Source organism: Capra hircus, unplaced genomic scaffold (assembly GCF_001704415.2).
Source record: "Capra hircus breed San Clemente unplaced genomic scaffold, ASM170441v1, whole genome shotgun sequence".
NCBI lineage: Eukaryota > Metazoa > Chordata > Mammalia > Artiodactyla > Bovidae > Capra > Capra hircus.
In genome coordinates this window covers 1358-22443 of record NW_017218518.1, presented here as the reverse complement: position 1 = coordinate 22443, position 21086 = coordinate 1358, and the positions used below count along the sequence as shown (strand labels likewise).

The 21086-nt window shown below is 38.7% G+C and overlaps 1 long non-coding RNA gene across 2 annotated transcripts; it reads right to left on the bottom strand.

Moving 5' to 3' along the window:
• Positions 1-9410: 9410 nt before the first annotated feature.
• Positions 9411-20173, bottom strand: LOC106503977. 2 transcript variants are annotated; one of them, XR_001917816.1, is made up of 4 exons: positions 17814-18594; positions 16642-16751; positions 15969-16114; positions 9411-9572 (listed from the first exon to the last, which is right to left on the bottom strand). It is a non-coding gene; the product is annotated as an uncharacterized LOC106503977 (long non-coding RNA). The 2 variants fall into 2 exon arrangements; XR_001917815.1 differs by lacking the exon at positions 17814-18594 and adding an exon at positions 19961-20173 and having other exon boundaries at positions 9414-9572.
• Between the last annotated feature and the right edge of the window lie 913 nt (positions 20174-21086).

The window sequence follows — 21086 nt, the reverse complement described above, 5'->3', positions numbered from 1 at the left end:
TCCTGAATATTCACTGGAAGGACTGATTCTGAAGCTGAAACTCCAATATTTTGGCCATCGGACTCAAAGAACTGACACACTGGAAAACGCCCTGATGCTGGGAAAGATTGAAGGCAGGAGGAGAAGGGGTGACAGAGGATGAAATGGTTGGATAGCATCACTGATACGTGGACATGTGTTTGAGCAAACTCCAGGAGGTGGTGAACGACAGGGAAGCCTGGTGTGTTGCAGTCCATGGGTTGCAAAGAGTTGGACATGACTGAGCAACTGAACAACCACAGTTGAATTTTGTTTTTTAACAAGGAAAAAAGAAACTGTATAGAAAGCTCTAAATAACTTGATCATCATAACAGCAGTAAATTGAATAATTTGCTTTCAATATGAATAATTTAGAGTTCACAGCTAGGTATACACTTGCATGCAATTTCTATAACTGTAATATATATTGCCTTAAAATGCTGTAATTGTTTTATATTTTTGTACAGGTGGAGTTTTGCTGTTTTTTCCTATGGACAATGGAGAACAGAACCCCGTAAATTGGACAGTTTCTAGGAACAAATTATGTCGCCTATTTGATTAAAGTACTCCCCAGATGGCTCAGATAGTAAGGAATTCACCTACAATGCAGGAGACCTGAGTTTGATCCCTGGGTTCAGAAGATCCCCTGGAGAAGGAAATGGCAACCCACTCCAGTATTCTTGCCTGGAGAATTCCACAGACAAAAGAGCCTGGTGAGCTACAGTCCATGGGGTCACAAAGGGTCGGACATGACTGAGTGAGTAACACTTCAACATACCCCAGAAGAGTGAGGGTGAAGAGAGGCATGTCCCCACTGTACTCAGGGGCTGAACCTGAGCTACAGACAATAAAGGAAGCGGAATGATTCCCTGCCTGCCTAGTCCTGATCACCGGACTGCTTTGGCAAGGAGACATAAACAGACTCGGGAAAACTGAGCTGCAAAGGTAAGCCTTGGACGGTTTACACTCATGCCTAAGTGGCTAACAGAAGTCAAGATGACAAAAAGAGGAAACAGATCACGGATCCAGACTCCTCAGGCCGGCGAGAGTCCCTGTCACGAGAACAGGAGAGGAGGCTGGGATGACTCACTCACTGAAAGATGGGATGATGAGAGTCTAGCTGCCTGGCTTCTCCATGCTGAGAAGATGACCATGGTCAGAGAATTGGACTCCTGGTCACGCAGTGCAACTTTGGACTAACTGTAATAGATTTCCATAGTCCTTTCTAACAGAAAGCATACAAGATACCATGAGAAAGAGAGCTTGGAGTCAACTAGCTCTTGTTTTCCTTGAAATCTCTCTGCCCCCCCACCATTAAACTGCAGTCCTTTGGCACTAACCATGGTCAGTCTATTTGTAAGGACACCCTCCATGTGATGGTCTTACCCAGGGAGTGTCTTCAGGCAAGCAGTGAAATGCTCATACCAGGACAGAGGACGTTCTCCTTTCTGGAACCAGCAATAGGAATGTGTTCTCTAAAGGGCTGTAGTGATCCTTGTTTCTTTTAAGGGGTCTGAATTTCATAAAAAAATTGAGAGTCTGAAGAGTTTCTGAAGCAAATATTGATCTTATTGGATGTTTTCCTTTTAAGGAAAGCAAAGAGACATTAGGTAAGCTCAATAGGGCTCAGGCACTGAGGGACCAGACCATCAGGCCATGACTTTTACATCTGTGGTGAAGACGTAAAAACAGTCAAGTGACAATCCATGTACAGAATGGTTGTAAACACAGATTTCAGGAGCCTAATATAGGAATGACATTTACCAGGATAATTCAGGAGTACTCTGGTTTTAAGGTAAGTAGATGTATAAAAGTCTTAACTACTTAATTATGACATAATTTGGCTGTCAGTGGTGAGCAGATCTTTGCTTCTATATGTTTCAGATTGTGGATATATAACCAAGTTAGTTATAACTGACATTAACAGTCAGTCAAACATTAGAATGCTAAGTATTATGAAACAAGAGTTTTGCAGGCTGTATGGGTATTAAGACAATTCCTGAGTTTTGGAATCCGCTCTGGTGTCAATCAAATGATCATACAGTTGTCCCTGAGTATCCCCAGAGGATTAGTTCCAGGACCACTGTGCCCTTCCCCATGGATATTAAACTCTGAAGATGCTCAAGTTCCTTATATAAAATCACACAGTATTTGCCATATAACTTTTGCATATCCTCCCCTGTACTTTAAAATCATCTCTAGCTAATGTATAATAGCTAATGCAATGTAAATGTTATGTAAATAGTTGCTTACATGCAGGAAATTCAAGTTTTGCTTTTTGGAACTTCTGGAAATTTTTTTTCAAATATTTTCAATCTGCAGTTGGTTCAATCCCTGGATGTGGAAGCTGCAAATATGAAAGGGCAACTGTAACTAGTTTCTTACAGCTAAAACAGAGATATTCATTTAGGGATCTGGCTACTGAGCCAATCATTTCACTTCTCTAGGACTCTTCTTGACAGACTCAGCCATGCTCACAGTAGATGACTCAGACTTGCACAGCTACTCACTTCTAATGGCACAGTAGTTCAAAGAACAAAATAGTCTACTACCTGAACAATTGCTAAAGCAACTGTCAGTAATTGCTTCAAATCTGATTTGTGTGTAGAACAAGATGGCATAGGAGTAGGTGGACGTGGAGTACATCTCTCTCCATGGATACATCAGGACTACCCACTCAGACACAGAAGTGCTTGCCGAACACCAGCTGAGAGCAGACGGGAGCCCCCGACCACTGGAAAAGAGTATATAGAACCATGCAAAACTCGGTAGGACAAAGGAACTAGGGGGAAAACAGGAGTGTTACTAGGACTGGACCTGCCTCGGTGGGTGCTGGAACTGAAGCAGGGTCCAATCCCCACATTGGGGCAATCGTCTGGGTCAGACGAGAAACATTTGAGGCTGAGAGTGAAACAGCTGATCTGTGGCAGCCTAAATGGAGTGAGAATCAGACAGCCCTTGCCACAGCCATACATACCCCGGACAGGGAAGCAGTCCCCTGCAAGGCACAGCAGCTGGAAGCTGGAGCACTGGGATTGTGGAGCAATTCCAGGGTGAGGGCTGCTGTTGACAATTCCAGGGTGAGGGCTGCTGTTGACTGTGGCAAGAACGACCTAGGAGACGTGAGGGAGGAAATTGTGGTGGAAAGTGCCTGTGGCAGAATGCCAGGCAGCCATGGAAGCAAGACGATACTGCTGGAGCCATCACCACAGCCTCTCTCTCCCCACAGGCCAGCACTGGCAGCTGAACAATAGAGAGGCTGACCCATCAAACCCCTGACTGCACTGAACTACAGAGCAGGACCCCATCCAGGGTGTTCCTCGAAGTGACTGATGCGCTGAACTACAGAGTAGGACCCTCAGCTAGCGGGGCCTCTCTATGTACCTGACACGATGAACAATAGTGAAGGACCCCAGGCAAGGGAGATCGTAAGTGCCTGAATGTGTGGAGCTACAGAGAAACACTAGTCAAAGAGATCTTCTGATCGCCAGCTACCAGAGGCTCAAAACAGATTCTGATAGGGCAGTAACTCCTACAGCGGAGGCAGTCCGTATCCCTGAACACTTGGTGCCGCCATGGTTCCTGTGACCCAAGCAGCTGCGCCACCTTCATGCTCAACCCTGACTGGGGCAGAGCTGCCACAGGCAAAAAAAAAAAAAAAAAATCTTACATCTATTGACATGGCGTTGCTTCAGTCGTGTCCCACTCTGCGACCCCGTGGACTGTGGATTGCCAGGCATCTCTGTCAGGGGGTTTCTCCAGGCAAGAACATTGGAGTGTTTTGGCCAATATTGGTTGCCATACCCTTCTAGAGCACTGTATTTATTGCTGCCCTAGCTTCCAACTATCCTGAGTACTCGGTGCTGCCAGAAACCCTGTGACCCAAGCAGCTGTACCACCTCCGCACTGGCCCTCACTGGGGCAGACCCAAGACCTCCAGGGCAGCCTCAGGAACAAACCCAAGTGGACGACCATGTACAAAGGTGGAAATAAACCACAACTGAAACCCAGGGGCAGTGTGGCTAAGAAAGAAGACCCAAAGCCTTCCCACTAGCTGTACAAGCTGCAGATTAAATCCACACGATCAACTAGGCAGACTCTGTGTCTATGGGAGATAAAAAAGGACACTGAGAGCTCCCACCAAAAAAAAATGCACTATTTCTTATAGCTGTGTACATTGGAGGCAAGAACACACAGGAGCAGGACCAGATTAGAGTCTGAGTTGCCCCCACAGCAGGCCCAGAGACCAGCACAGTGTTGGAAGGCACCCCAGGAGGGCGAGGTGGAGTGTGACTCCCAGCGATGGAAAGGACACTGACAGCAATGACTCAGGAAAAATATTTACTCTTCTTATATTTTCTTGGAATTTTTCTTTTTCTTTTTTCCCCCTCTATTATAGTTGTCGATTTTATTAGCACTATGAAATACAACTAAGTTTTTAAGTTTTTTTTTTCAGTCACACTTTTTATTGTTGCTATAAATCTCTACCTCTACATTGGCCTTCTGCAGTTTTGTGGAGTTTTCCATTCTTTTTTTTAATCCTTTTTAAAATTTTAATTAAAAAATTTAAACATTATTATATTTTTCTATATTTATTAATTTGCTTGCATTTCCTACTTTACTTTTCCTCTTGCAGTTAATCTTTAATGAATATATACTTTCCTTATCTACCTTTATTTAACTTTGCATATCTATTCTTTCTTTTCTTTATTTCCTTTCCTCTCAACATGTTTATTAGTTTTGTTTTCATTGCTTTACTCCCCACACGGCACATTGCTTTAGTTTCGTTCTTAGTTTGTGCTTTAGTTAGTTTGATCTTAACAGAAGTCCAAATAAATGAAGAAGAAATAGGCAAACTACCTGAAAAGAAATTCAGAATGATGACAGTAAAGATAATCAAAAACCTTGAAAACAGAATACAGAAAATGCAAGAGTGAATTAACAAACACCTAGAAGAGTTAAAGAATAAATATACAGAGACAAACAATACAATTACTGAAATTAAAAATACTCTAGAAGGAATCAATAGCAGGATATCTGAAGCAGAAAGAATGGATGAGTGAGCTAGAAGATAAAATGGTGTAAATAACTGCTGAAAGCACAATAAAGTAAAAAGAATTAAAAGAACTGAGGAAAGTCTCAGAGACCTCTGGGACAATATTAAACACAGCAATATTTGAATTATAGGGGCCCTAGAAGAAGAGAATAAGAAAGGGTATAAGAAAATTCTTGGAGATTATATTTAAATATTTCCCCAACATGAAAAAGGAAATGGTCAGTCAAGTCCAAGAGTTTCAAAGAGTCCCATACAGCATAAACCCAAGGAGAAACACACCAAGACACATACTAATCAAACTAACAAAGACTAAACACAAAAAAAGAATATGAAAAGCAACAAGGGAAAAGCAACAAGTAACATACAGGGAAACCCCATATGTTTAAGAGCTGATCATTCAGCAGAAACTCTGGAGGCCACAAGAAAATGGCAGGATATTTTTAAAGTACTGAAACGGAAAAATCTACAACCAAGATTACCTGGCAAGGATCTCATTCAAATTTGAGGGAGAAATCAAAAACTTTTCAAACAAGCAAAAGTTAAGAGAATTCAGTACCACCAAACCAGCTTTACAACAAATGTTAAAGGGACTATATAGTCAGGAAATACAAGAGAAGAAAAAGTTCTACAAAAACAAACCCAAACAATTAAGACAATGGCATTAGGCATGTATCAATAATTCCTTTAAGTGCAAACGGATTAATTGCTCCAACCAAAAGACAGACTGGCTGAATGGATACAAAAACAAGACCCATGTATATGCTGTCTACAAGAAACCATTCAGACCGAAAGATACATATAGACCAAAGTGAGAGGATGGAAAAGTATATTTGATGCAAATGGAAAGCAAAAGAAAGCTGGGGTAGCAATCCTCATATCAGAAAAAGTAGACTTAAAATAAAGACTATTATAAGAGATAAGGAAAGACTCTACATAATGATCAAGGGATCAATCCAAGAGGAAGACGTAACAATTGTAAATATCTATGCACCCAACATAGGAGCACTCAATACATAAGACAAGCACTAACAGATGTAAAAGAAGAAATTGACAGTAACACAATAAGTAGGTGACTTTGACACCCGACTCGCACCAATGGACAGATCATCAAAAGAGAAAATTAATAAAGAAACACTAGTTTTAAATGATTCTTAGATGAGATGGATCTCATTGACATCTTCAGGACATTCCAGCACCTGCAGAAGCATACACCTTCTTCTCAAGTACCTTGCAACATTCTCCAGGATAGACCACATCTTGGGTCACAAATGAAGCCTCAGTAAATTTAAGAAATTAAAATCTATCAAGCATCTTTTCCAACCACAATGCTATGAGACTAGATATCAATTATGAGGAAAAAAATGTAAAAAGCACAAACACAAGGAGATTAAATAGTACATTTTAAAATAACAAACAGATTATTGAACAAATAAAAAGGATATCAGAAAATTCCTAGAAACAAGTGACAATGAAAACACAGCAACTCAAACCTATGGATGCAGCAAATGCAGTTCTAAGAGGAAAGCTTATAGTAATACAACCTACCTCAAGAAACAGAAAAACATCGAATAGACAACCTAACTTTATACCTAAAATGTAAAAAGAAGAACAGAAAAACCACAATTAGTAGAAGGAAAGAAATCATCAAGATCTGAGCAGAAATAAATGAAAAAGAAATGAAAGAAACAACAGTAAAGATTAATAAATGAAAAGGCGGTTCTTTGAGAAGATAAAATTGACAAACCATTAGGCAGACTCATCAAGGAAAAAGAGAGAAGAATCAAATCAAGAAAGCTAGAATAAAAAAGGACAGGTTACAACAGACAATGCAGAAATACAAAGGATTATAAGAGAGTATTGTGAACAATTATATAGCAAGAAAATGGATAACCTGGAAGAAATGGACAGATTCTTAGAAAAGTTTAGTCTTCAAAGAGTGGATAAGGAAGAAATAGAAATTATGAACAACCCAATTACAAGCACTGAAATTGAAGCTGTGATCAAATTTCTCCCAAAAAACAAAAGCCCAGGACCAGATGGCTTCACAGGAGAATTCTATCAAACATTTTAGAGAAGAGCTAATGGCTATCCGTCTAAAACTCTTTCAAAAAACTGCAAAGGAAGAAAAACTTCCAAACACATTCTATGAGACCACCATCATCCTGATACCAAAACCAGATAGAGACAACACAAAAAAGAAAACTACAGGTCAATATCACTGATGAACACAAATGCAAATATCCTCAACAAAATTTTAGCAAACAGAATTCAACAACACATTAAAAAGCTCATACACCATAATCAAGTTGAGTTTGTTCCAGGGATGCAAGGATTCATCAATATACACAAATCAATCAATGCGATATACCATATTAAAAAACTGAAAGATAAAAAACCATATGATAATCTCAATAGGTGCAGAAATATCATTTGACAAAATCCAGCACCCATTATGATTAAAACTCTTTACAAAATGTAATCAATACTATACTCCCAAATGTAATCTACAGATTCAATGTGATCCCTATCAAATTACCAAAGGCATTTTTCACAGAACTAAAACAAAAAATTTCACAACTCATATGGAAACACAAAAGACCTTGAATAGCCAAAGCAGTCTTGAGAAAGAAGACTGGAGCTGGAGGAATCAACTTTCCTGATTTCAGATTATACTACAAAGCTACAGTCATCAAGATAGTATGGTACTGGCACAAAAACAGAAATATACACCTATGGAACAAGATAGAAAGCCCAGAAATAAACTCACGCACCTGTGTGTACCTTAGTTTTGACAAAGGAGGCAAGAATATACAATGCGGCAAAGAGAGCCTCTTCAATAAATGGTCCTGGGAAAACTGGACAGCTACATGTAAAAGAATCAAATTAGAACACTTCCTAACACCATACACAGATAAACTCAAAATGGCTTAAAGATCTCTAAATGTAAGACCAGAAACTATAAAACTCTTAGAGGAAAATATAGGCAGAACACTCAATGACATAAATCAAAGCAACATCCTCTATGACCCACCTCCTAGAGCAACAGAAATAGAAACAAATGTAAACAAGTGGGACCTGATTAAACTTAATAGCTTTATCACAGCAAAGGACACTATAAGCAAGGTGAAAAGACAACCCTCAGAATGGGAGGAAACAACAGCAAATGAAACAACTGACAAAGTATTAATTTCCCAAAATTTACAAGTAGCTCATACAACTTAATACCAGGAAAATCAAACAATCCAATCAAAAGGTGGCAAAAAGACCTAAACAGACATTTCTCCAAAGAAGACATACAGATGGCTAACAAACACATGAAAATGAGCTCAATGTCGCTCATTATTAGAGAAATGAAAATCAAAACTACAATGCGCTATCATCTCACTCCACTCAGAATGGCCACTGTCAAAAAGTCTACAAACAATAAATGCTGGAGAGGGTGTGGAGAAAAGGGAACGCTCTTGCACTGTTGGTGGAAATGTAAATTGATACAGCCACTATGGAAGATGGTATGGAGGTTCCTTCAAAACCTAGGAATAAAACCACCATATGACCCAGCAATCCCACTCTTAGGCATATACCCTGAGGAAACCAAAATTGAAAAAGACACATGTATCCCATAGTTCATTGCAGCACTGTTTACAATAGCTAGAACATGGAAGCAACCTAGATGTCCATTGACAGACGAATGGATAAAGAAGTTGTCATACATATACACAGCCGTAAAAAGGAACACATTTGAGTCAGTTCTGATGAGGTGGATGAACCTAGAGCCTATTATACAGAGTGAAGTAAGTCAGAAAGAGAAAGCTAAATATCATGTACTGATGCATATATACCGAATCTAAAAGGTGGTATGGAAGACTTTATTTGCAAGGCAGCAATGGAGAAACAGACGTAAAGAATAGACTTATGGATATGGGGAGAGGGGAGAGGGGGAGGAGAGGGAAGATGTATGGAGAGAGTAACATGGAAATTTATATTACCATATGTAAAATAGATAGCCAAGGAAATTTGCTATATCTCTCAGGAAACTCAAAAAGGGGCTCTGTATCAATCTACAGGGGTTAGGATGGGGAGGGAGTTCAAGAGGGAGGAATTATGTATAGCTATGGTTGATTCATGTTGATGTTTGACAGAAAACAACAAAATTCTGTAAGCAATTACCTTTATATAAAAAATAAATAAATTTTTAAAAACTCTAATTTTCATTACATCATTTAATGGTTAAAGAATATACAAACAAATTAAAATAACAAACTTGATTTCAGTGTAACACCATTTCAAACTAACAGGTTTGCTAAGTAACACTTTAGGGACCCAGATCATGTTTTCATTTTCATTCACTCTAATACTTGCCTGATCATAAATAACGTCAGACAATTCTTTCACCATGTCTTCGAAATTTGACGTGAGCTCTTCATGGTATTCAATCTGATCCTCTTTCATTAACCATTCATTTAGTTCCAGTGCAATGCTGCATGCTTGGATGAACTTCCTGTAGATGAAGAGCAAAGATAAAGTGTTTGTTACTTATTACTCAAAAGTCTCACTGATCATTTATATTTACTTTAACCACAGCTTGCCTAGAAGGAAGATTAGAATCCCATACTTTCTCAGTGTTTTTTCTAATGCCATCTCCCAAGTCTGAAATATCTGTTCTTTTCCATCTTTGCTTCTGGTTTCTTACCTCTTTCAAAACCTAGCTCAAAATATATAACCTCTAGGAAGACTACCTGCTTAGTCATTTACTTGATATGATATCAGCTATGGTTGTGCTCACAGTAGTTTATCTCTGTAGATAATGTCATTTATTCAAAAATAGCTAATTTGGGGCTATGTACCCAGTACAGTGTTATAGGCATGAAGTATCTGCCCTGGGTTGGTAAGAGTGGCGTCAGGGAGTTGATGACTTATCATAAGAATATTTTTCCATTATTTCATATGTTTATGTTTAATGTCCATAATTAGCATGCAAAACTTGGGGGACAAAGTACCTCACTGACCATTTGTTCTGTATCCCTATGATAGCAACTAGTAGAATCTTTTTCTACATGCCAGGCGTTAATACGGAGAAGGCAATGGCACCCCACTCCAGTGCTCTCGCCTGGAAAATCCCATGGATGGAGGAGCCTGGTGGGCTGAAGTCCATGCGGTCGCTAAGAGTCAAACACGACTGAGCGACTTCACTTTCATTTTCACTTTCATGCACTGGAGAAGGAAATGGCAAACCACTCCAGTGTTCTTGCCTGGAGAATCCCAGTGAAGGGGGAGCCTGGTGGGCTGCCGTCTACAGGGTTACACAGAGTCGGACACGACTGAAGCGACATAGCAGCAGCAGCAGGCAGTAATAAATATTGAATGAAATAGGAAAGTATGGCCCTTTCTAAACAGAAAAATAAACCAATAGACAGTATCACTGATCTCCTAGAAAAAGACATTAAAACAACAGTATTCATGATCAAACAACTAAAAGAAGGTGTGGGAAAAGTCAAGGAAATTATGTATCAACAAAATGCTGATATCAATAAATAGCTAAGATAATCTAAAAGGAAACCAAAACCTTTTTCTTTCAGAGCTGAAAAATACAATAACTGAAATGAAACATCACCAGAGGGATTCAAAGACACATTTCAACAGTGTAGCCAATGTGAAGATAAGACAATGTCAATGATGGATCAGAGGAACACAAAGGAAAAAAATTGAAGAGGGACAGAGGCTATGGAACCTGAGGAATATCATCCAGCAGGTGAACATGCACACTATGGGAGTCTTTGAAGGAGAAAAGAGAGAGAAAGGGGCAGGGAGACTATCTGAAGAAATAATGGGTGAAAACTCAAATCTTATGAAAGACACAAAAGTCAACAAACTCCAAGCAGGGTAACTCAAACAGATCCATGCTGAGACATATGAAAATCAAATGTCAAAAGTCAAAGCCAAAGAGAGAATTTTTTCTTTTTAAAAAATTAATGTTTTTTAATTGAAGGCTAATTACTTTACTATGGCAAAGAGAGAATTTTGCAAGAAGCAGGACACAAAGACTTGTCACATACAAGGGATCCTGAGTAAGAGGGTCAGATTTCTCATCAAAACTTTGGAGGTCAGGAGGCAGTGGACTTTAAAGAAAAAACAAATCTATTAACCAAGAATTTTATATCTTGCAAAACCGTTCTTAATAGTGAGCGAGAAATTAAGACATTCCCGGATAAAGAAAGGCTGAAGGAGGTCATTAGCACTCAGTTTCCTTCAGTTACTCAGTCGTGTCCTAACCTTTGCAACCCCATGGAATGCACCACGCCAGGCTTCCCTGTTCCTCACCAACTCCCAGAGCTTGCTCAAAATCATGTCCATTGAGTCAGTGATGCCATCCAACCATCTCATCCTTTGTCATCCCTTCTCCTCCTGCCTTCAATCTTTCCCAGCATCAGGGCCTTTGCCAATGAGTCAGTTCTTCACATTAGGTGGCCAAAGTATTGGAGTTTCAGCTTCAGCATCAGTCCTTCCAATGAATATTCAGGGTTGATTTCCATTAGCATGGACTGGTTGGATCTCCTTGCAGTCCAAGGGACTCTCAAGCATCTTCCCCAGCACCACAGCTCAAAAGCATCAATTGTTCTGTGCTCAGTTTTCTTTATAGTCCAACTCTTACATCCATACATGACTACTGGAAAAACCATAGCTTTGACTAGATGGACCTTTGTCAGCAAACTAATGTCTCTGCTTTTTAATATGCTGTCTAGGTTGGTCATAGCTTTTCTTCCAACAAGCAACCGTCTTTTAATTGCATGGCTGCAGTCACCATCTGAAGTGATTTTGGAGCCCAGGAAAATAAAGCCTGTCACTGTTTCCAATGTTTCCCCATCAATTTGCCATGAAATAGTGGGATGGGATGCCATGATCTTCATTCTTTGAATGTTGAGTTTAAGCCAGCTTTTACACCACTAGGCTTGCCCCATATGAAACACCAAAGAGTCCTGCTGGTCACAATGAAAGAACATCAGACAGTAATTCAAACCTGTATGAAGGTCTTGGTAAAGGTAAATCCATGGGTAATTATAAAATCTAGTATTATCATAACAATAGCAACATATTTCTCTTTTTGATTGCTACATGATTTAAGAGACTTTACATTAAAATATTATTAGTCTACAGAACTTTCCTGGTAGTCCGGTTGTTAAGAATCCTCCATCCATTGCAGGGGACTTGGGTTCAATCACCGGTAGGGGAACTAAGATCTCGCTGCAGGACGACTAAGCCAGGGTACCACAACTAAAATAGCCCCTGTACCACAACTACTAAACCCATGTACTCTAGAGCCCATGCTCTGCAACAAAAGAAGCAATACACTGCATTAACAGAATGAAGGAAAAGAAAAACACGATCATCTCAATCAATGCAGAAAATGCATTTGACAAAATTAACACCTTTTCATAATGAAAACACTCAACAAACTAGGAATACAAGGAAATGACTACAATCTGACCAAGGGCCACTGTGGAAAATCCATAGCAAACACTGTATTCAATCTTGTGACAAGGGATAGAAATTTTCTTAGCAGCTTTTAAAACTTCTCCAAAAAGCTTATATTCAAAAATTCTTTCTTTTCTTTCCCATTAAATATCTAGATTTCTCCAGAGAAACCTAAGGAAATAGTTGAAGTTAATTATCTGCCTAAGACAAAACATAGAAAAGAAATAAAAGAGAGGTCAAGACTGATTTTAACCTTATAAAAATGAAGTATATGGTAAAACATTCAAGCAGTACATGAGGGTACACTTGAAAAATAAATGTTTTTCTTCTCTGTAAGACTCTAGTCTATCTCCTTAGGGATAACTATTAACACTTTTGTATCATTCCATCTATGGCTGATTCATACTGAGGTATAGCAAAAAAAAAAAAAAAAACCCACAATATTCTAAAGTAATTATTCTCCTATTAAAATAAGTAAATTAAAAAACAACTTTGTATCATTCCAGAAATTTCCTAAGCATACACAAGTGAGTGTATGTAAATATCAGTTTTCACAAATGTAATCATCCTGCCCATAATGTCTGCATCTCACCTTTTTCTCTCAAGAATGTATCTTGGTTGGTTCATATCAATACTTATAAATTTTTTAAGTAGTTTACCTATATCCATTGTGACGGTAGTACCATTTCCTTAACAGTATGGACACAGATTGTTTCCAGGTTTTTGTTATATACACTTTATAGCAATAAACATCTTAAATGTACATCTTTGTGTACTTTCACAAGATAAAATCTTAAATGCAAAATTATTGGGTCCAACAAAACATACATTTAAAATACTGGAAAATTTTGCCCACTGTGTTTAAATTGTTTGTGCCCTTAAGCAGATTTTGTTCTTTGGCAAGTGAAAGAGTGTTTTAAATTTTTAACTTCACATATTAACAAAGAAGAAGGATTTTAAAAGTAGCCACTGCTTCTTTTCTCTGTTGCCTATGAAGAGTGACTGAAATATTGTGTTTACAAAGAGGGTCAGGAGTCCAGCTGCCTGATGGTGGTTTCTCATTAGTGCCTATTGGCCAGGTTTTCAGAGGCAGAATAAAGTAGAAAACTGCATGTTTTTCTGCAAGCCTGGCTTTCTAATAACTTTCCATTTATACTATCAGTAGTGTGGTAGCAAGCCTAAAACTTGCTGGCTACAAAAGAGAAAATTTCTCTATGGTCTTAATTCAATAAAACAACATAGAAGGCGGAAACTGATAAGAAGCAGAGAGGTTTTGCCAAATATTCATGAATACTGGGCCTGTCAGTATACCTACTTTTAAACGTCCAAGGCATATGTTCAAGGTAAAATCATCTCCATAAGATGTAACTAAATTTATAAAGTGAAGAGATAATTTTCATGGTAGAAAATGAAGTGTCTTTACCATCGCCAAGGGCTTTTCACTCTGGCAATGCTGCAAGTGTTTTGCAGAGCACCATGCACATCACAGTCACTCGGTACATATTTCTGGGGCCTGCAGATCTTGCACTGTATTAAAGGTCTTTCCTACCTTAAAAATCAGCTTTCATCCTGAATATGCCCATGGTGACTAAGGACAATCAGTCATTCCCATTGTGCTCTTCCGCAATTCTGTCTATCTGGAACTATGTGTTTCTAAGAAACAGCCTCTCTTGCTGGAACCTTTCTCATCCTTGCCTTGGCAGGGTCTAGTGGGATGGATCATCTTTAGATCAAGGCATCTCTCCTAAACCTACATCACTGCAAATATAACTACTGAACTAAGGCTATCTTAAGAGTGAAAGGTGTGTCATAAAATGATATTTCTTTTAAAAATCACATTTATTTATTCTTATTTTTGGCTGCATTTGATCTTCTTTGCTGCGGTGTGTGGGCTTTCTCTAGTTGTCGTGAGCTGGGAGTACTTCTAGCTGTGGTGTCCGGGATCCAGAGCGCAGGCACAGTAGCTTGGTGCACAGGTTTAGGTTCCCCACAGCATGTGGAATCCTCCTGGACCAGGGATCAAACCTGTGTCTCTGTCATTGGCAGGCAAACTCTTTCCCACTGGACCACCAGAGAAGTCCCACCTAAGATGATTTTAATCATAAAGTATGAAATTGACACTCATGTGGCACAACAACATTAACAATAATGGCTAACTTCTATTGAGCATGCTAGTTTCTGTTATTATCAAATGCCTTCCTATACATCAGGAACTCTAATCACTTTCCATACATTGAAAAATTTAATCCCTACAGCAATCAAGGATGTACACTGTCACCCTGCTTATTTAACTTATATGCAGAGTACATCATGCAAAATGTCAGACTGGATGAAGCACAAGCTGGAATGAAGATTGCCAGGAGAAATATCAGTAACCTCAGATATGCAGAGGACATCACCCTTATGACAGACAGTGAAGAGGAACTAAAGAGCTCTTGATGAAAGTGAACGAGGAAAGTGATAAAGTTGGCTTAAAACTCAATATTCAAAAAATGAAGATCATGGCATCCTGTCCCACTACTTCATGGCAGAATGATGGGAAAACAATGGAAACAGTGACAGGCTTTATTTTCCTGGGCTCCAAAATCACTGCAGATGGTGACTGCAGCCATGCAATTAAAAGATGCTTGCTCACTGGAAGCTATGACCAATCTAGACAGCATATTAAAAAGCAGAGACATTACTTTGCTGACAAAGGTCCATCTTGTCAAAGCTATTGTTTTCCCAGTAGTCATGTATGGAAGTGAGAGTTGGACTATAAAGAAAGCTGATGCTTTTGAACTGTGGTGCTGGAGAAGACTCTTGAGAGTCCCTTGGATTGGAAAGAGATCCAACCAGTCCATGCTAATGGAAATCAACCCTGAATATTCATTGGAAGGACTGATGCTGAAGCTGAAACTCCAATACTTTGGCCACCTAATGTGAAGAACTGACTCATTGGAAAAGGCCCTGATGCTGGGAATGATAGAAGGCAAGAGCAGAAGGGATGACAAAGGATGAGATGGTTGGGATGGCATCACTAACTCAATGGACATGATTTTGATCAAGCTCTGGGAGTTGTTGAGGAACAGGGAAGTCTGGTATGGTGCAGTCCATGGGGTTGCAAAGAGTAGGACACGACTGAACTGAACTGAATTCATGCAACAACTCTATGAGGAAGGCCCTATTATTCAGTTCATTTTACTAATGAGAACAATGAGGCCCAGGGAGGTTAAGCATATTCCCCATGGTCATACAGCTAGTAAGTGGCAGAGAATGGAGATCTGAATCCTTCTCTCTGATTCCAAAGCCCTTGTCCTTTCTTTTAGGATCTGGAAAGACTCTATTTCCCATTCTTCTCCACCACCAGCTAAAAAAGGAAAAAGTCAGAAGCAATGTGCCACATCTGGAACTAATAATGATTTCAAAATGCAGGGCAAGTTACCTTGTCTGAATCCTGAATTATTTTGACATTCTCTGTACCAAATTTTTTACCATAAAGTTTAACAAGTCTCAGGAAAATCTCTGAGAGGCTGATGAGCTTTGGCTCTTTATAGATGTACTCCTTTCAGTCCTCTTCTTCAAAAAAGACTATTATAGAATTAAACATAGAATACTTTATAAACATTATGAGCAAATGCAGTATTTAGAGAACATCTACTAAGTAATCAGAAATAATGTATTTGCTAGATTTTAAATAATAGTTCTAAAAGCCACATGCATATATTGTAGCTGAAATAAATGAGAACGTTCAAACTCACAGTCATATGAGCATGTCATTGGCCTGAAGGATTTTACACTCGATTTTTCATCACTTGCATACTTACCTGATTTTTATTTGAAAACTTTCAGTACTAGGTATTAAAGAAACATTTAAGAAGCTTGATTGAAATTGAAACTGAAGGAAACGTTCAAATCTTATATGCTGTGCTCTGCCCTCGTGGACTAAATATGGAAACCAAAGTGAACATTACATGAGAAAAGGGTCACACCTGCTGTTGGGACAGGTGCTTTACCCAGACAGAACCCTAGAACCAGTAGGTGCTGCTATGGTAACCTAACAATTCAAGGTGAATGTTTAAACAGGAAAGCAACTTGATGAACTACAGTATACTTACTGGGCCATAAAAGGCAACTCTGAAGAAGGTACCTAAAAGTCTTTTCTTTGCGTGCATAAGCTCCAAAATTTTTGTGTAAGCTCCATGAAGAGTTCTATAAACTTAAGTTTCTGAAAATATGAGAATCAACAAATTAGCTATAGTGTTTGGTTAGGTATGAAATGTCTACAATAAATGAATAAGGGGAAAAAAGCAACACCATTTCCTTTTCAAAATGGTTTTGGTGGGTCACTCACACTCCCTTCGCCCATGGTCACAGAAAAAATGCCTTAACAAATTTAGGTGAGAGGGTAGAGCTTAAAATGGTCAAATAACACTGTAATTCTAAATATCATGATTCATGTCATTCATATCTCAATGGTAGCATATACATTAAAAGCACTGTGTTATTGACTACTTTTTTCTTTATGTCTGAATTGTTGTAACTGAAAAAGAAAGCAAAATGCTTTGCTTGACCCCTAAGGTGGAAAGATGTGAATAAACAATCATGCAAACACTTTAGGAGAGGAAAGTAAAATGCAGACACAAAAATAATAGCAAAAGCCTGAGTGGGGAGTGCTTTTATAACAAGTTTACAGACACTTCCAAAAAATATATTCTTCTACACACCCAGAAAAGGGAATGTATTCTGCAAAGAACATTATCTCGAATGTGAAAAGACACCATACAGACCAGGAGAAAATGTTTGCAAATCACATATCTGATGTTTTCTTATCCAAAAAATATAAGGAACTCTCATAGTTCAACATCAATGACAAACAACCCAATTTAAAAGTGAGCAAAGGACCTGAAAGATATCTCTCCAGAGACTATATGAAAACGGCCAACAAAGACATGAAAAGCTGTTCAAAATCGTGAATCAGTAAGGAAATAGAAAGCAAAACCACAATGTGACACCATTTCACATGCACTAGGTTCCAAGAAGAAGCCTCAAACACAAGTGCCAATCAGATCTGCTGGAGGAAGGTAAAAGGGATAACAATTTGGTGGTTTCTCAAAAGTTAACAGAATTACTCTGTGACTCAGCAATTCCCCTCTTAGGTATTTATCCAAGATAAACAAAAACATGCCCACACAGAAACTTACTCATAACTGTTTAGAACAGCTCTGTTTGTAACAGCCAAAATGTGGAAACAACCAAAACATACAAACAAATTGTGGCGTAGCCATACCATGGAATATCATTCAGCCATGAAAAAGGAATGAAGTTCTGATCTAAGTTACAACTTGAATGAACCTCTAAATATTATGCTAAGTAAAAGAAGCCACACACAAAAGGTCACAATCTGGCATTCATCTTTTTTATGACACGTCCCAGAACAGGCAAATCCATAGACGGAAAGCAGATTAGTGGTCACCAGCGGGCTGAGGGAGGGGGTGAAGAGTGATTCCTGGAAGGAGACGGAGATTTTCCTGGGAAGATAAAAATGTTTTGAAACTAGAGACAGGTGGTTGGAGCATAATATTAAGACTGCGCTAAATGCTACTGAACTGCAAACTAGAAAATGGTTCATTGTACGCTGGTGAATTTCATTTCAGTGCTAAAAGGGCAGACCGGAAGCAGATGTTCTTTCTTTCACATTCTTTCCATACTATCTTCTGCAGTTGAAGCCAATTTGAGGGAAGTGTTCCTCCCTTTATGGCTGCTGTAGTTCACACTTTTCAGCCCATCCCATAAAGAACACTGAAGAATTACTTCATCCCATGCAGGATGCTTCAGAATCTATTCAGATGCTTGCCTCTCTACAAGGAAATAGGAGTAGTTCCCCAATAGAAACTATTGTTTCCTTTAATGTGTAGGGAAGATATATTTTTCTTTTTTCCCTATTAGTCAAGTGAGTAGCAAAATGTTCTCTGGGTTTCTAATAACCTGGTCTTCAACTTAAGAGTAAGAGAGTAGGTACTTTGGCACTTTTACAAAGGTTCTTAGGAGGCAATGCTTTGACAGAAAGAGCAATGACAATTCTTGTCTTGTCTCATAAGCTACTGTTTGTCATCAGCGGGACATAGATTTAATTACTTGACTCATTTTTAATATAATCACTTGAAATCCACTATGATTTTTCAGCCATGTCCCCATATACAGCAAAAGCAGGGCAAAGAGTAGGAAGACCCAGAACCCAGGAAGAAAAAGTGAGTTTGATAAGAGCCAATTTGGAGAAGAGATTAGAACACTACACAGATGACATTAAATGTATTTTTCTCTCTGGGACGCTTCAACAATGAAAGGCTACTTGCTACATATGTTTAAGGATAAACTGATTTGCTTTTAAAAATGGCTTGAGTCTTAAATCACTGCTTTCCAGCATAGCAGGGGTAGAAAATTATGATATAGACTCAGATTCCTGAACATAAAAAGTCCTGTTGAGTGCTGGTGGCAACAGCTATACTACTGTTCTTTAGTAATTCCCCTTGATCAAAGATTTATGTGGCCAGACAAAACTGGAAAAGCTCCTCATAAAAGGGTAATTCCTAGTAACTTATTATCTCCACTACTGTCATCTGCTAGCAACTTTAGTCTCACCATCAAATTGCAAAAGCATAGAATTACACCTATATCTCTTCCCAGACATCATGGAAATCAAGTAACTTTTTGTTTTTAATGAGGTCAACATGGATTATTCTCTGCCATGAGTGGATGAAGGGAGATTGCTAGTAAAAATGCTGTAGGAACAACTGGCATAATGTTAATTCCAATACAGATTTGGAACATTGCATCCTTAATTTCATTTGTTTTTTCCAATGGTCATGTGTGGATGTGAGAGTTGGATATGAAGAAAGCTGAGCACCGAACAATTGATGCTTTTGAACTGTGGTGTGTGGAGAAGACTCTTGAGAGTCCTTTGTACTGCAAAGAGATCCAACCAGTCCATTCTGAAGGAGATACCCAGCCCTGGGATTTCTTTGGAAGGAATGATGCTACAGCTGAAACTCCAGTACTTTGGCCACCTAATGCGAAGAATCCAGTACTTTTGGCCACCTCATGCGAAGAGTTGACTCATTGGAAAAGACTCTGATGCTGGAGGGATTGAGGGCAGGAGGAGAAGGGGACGACGAGGATGAGATGGCTGGATGGCATCACTGACTCGATGGACGTGAGTCTGAGTGAACTCTGGGTGTTGGTGATGGACAGGGAGGCCTGGTGTGCCTGCGATTCATGGCGTCACAAAGAGTCGGACACGACTGAGTGACTGAACTGAACTGAACTGAACTGAAGGAAGGACTGTAATTTTAGGACATTTCAGCGTTTTTTAAAGATAGCAACTTAAGACCAAAATAAAATATATAGGTGCATGGTGCAAACCTGTCAGGTACATACCTCAAACTTTCGACGATTCTCATAAATTGGAATGATCAACTTGGAAATTTCAGAAATTACTTTGTAACGCTCTGCTTTCCATAAGCCATCCACACAATGTTCCAGCAACTCCAGCAAAACTTCCTGCATTGAGAAAAAAATGTAATGAGGAATTAGAGATAATTTTAGAGCTCTGGGCAAATGTAGTTTGAACTATTTTAAATGAATAAAAAACAGAATGTACTACATTTAAGGAAATGTACAGAAGGAGTATTGTTGTGTGACTATATTTTCTAAATGACATACTTGAAATATTTGGTATTGAAACCACATTCTTAAAGTATGAAATGAATATTGACAATAGTAAACTACTATTTACTTGGTTTTGCATAAAATCAAGATGTAATCCATAGTTACAAATGGTTAACATGTGAGAAGTATTTTCCAAACTGAGGATATTAAATTTCTAGCACAGTAAATAACACTAAGCTTATAAAGTTCCATGATTTTTTGCTTTCTACTAAAATTATATTTACACACAGTTAATAGAGTCTTAAGGGAATTTCACAATTTTCAAGCTGCCTACATCAGTGACATCAGTGTTCATTAAATGATGTGATTTTGGTCTCATTCCTAACTGTTGGTTCTAAAACTAGTGAGAATGATAATATAATATCTCAAGATAGAGATCTCCTTGCCATAATAGCAGCTTCTATAAAACAACCATCATCTGATGTTCTCCACAAGAAACAGATGATGCCAATTACTCATACTATCCATAAGTCTGAACAGTGTGTTTCTATCTTAAAGAGATGAATTTCAGAACCTATAGAAGTGACTGCTACAATGGCTCTTAAAGTATGTCTGTAGTCAATTCTGACTTCATCTTTTTTCTAAACTAGCTCTTTCCCTTGCATTTCCTACCTAGCCAGGGGTCATATCCTATAGACTCTGAACTAGAAAACTAAAAGCAATTTTGACTTTACTCTTTGTTGTAAGTTGAACTGTGTCCCTCACAAAGATATGCTGAAGCCCTAACTCCCACTGCCTCCAAATGTAACCTTATTTGGAAATAGGGTCACTGGTGATAACGATGAGTGAAGTTGATGTCATACTTGAGTGTCTTACTTGCAGCAGTGATTTACTG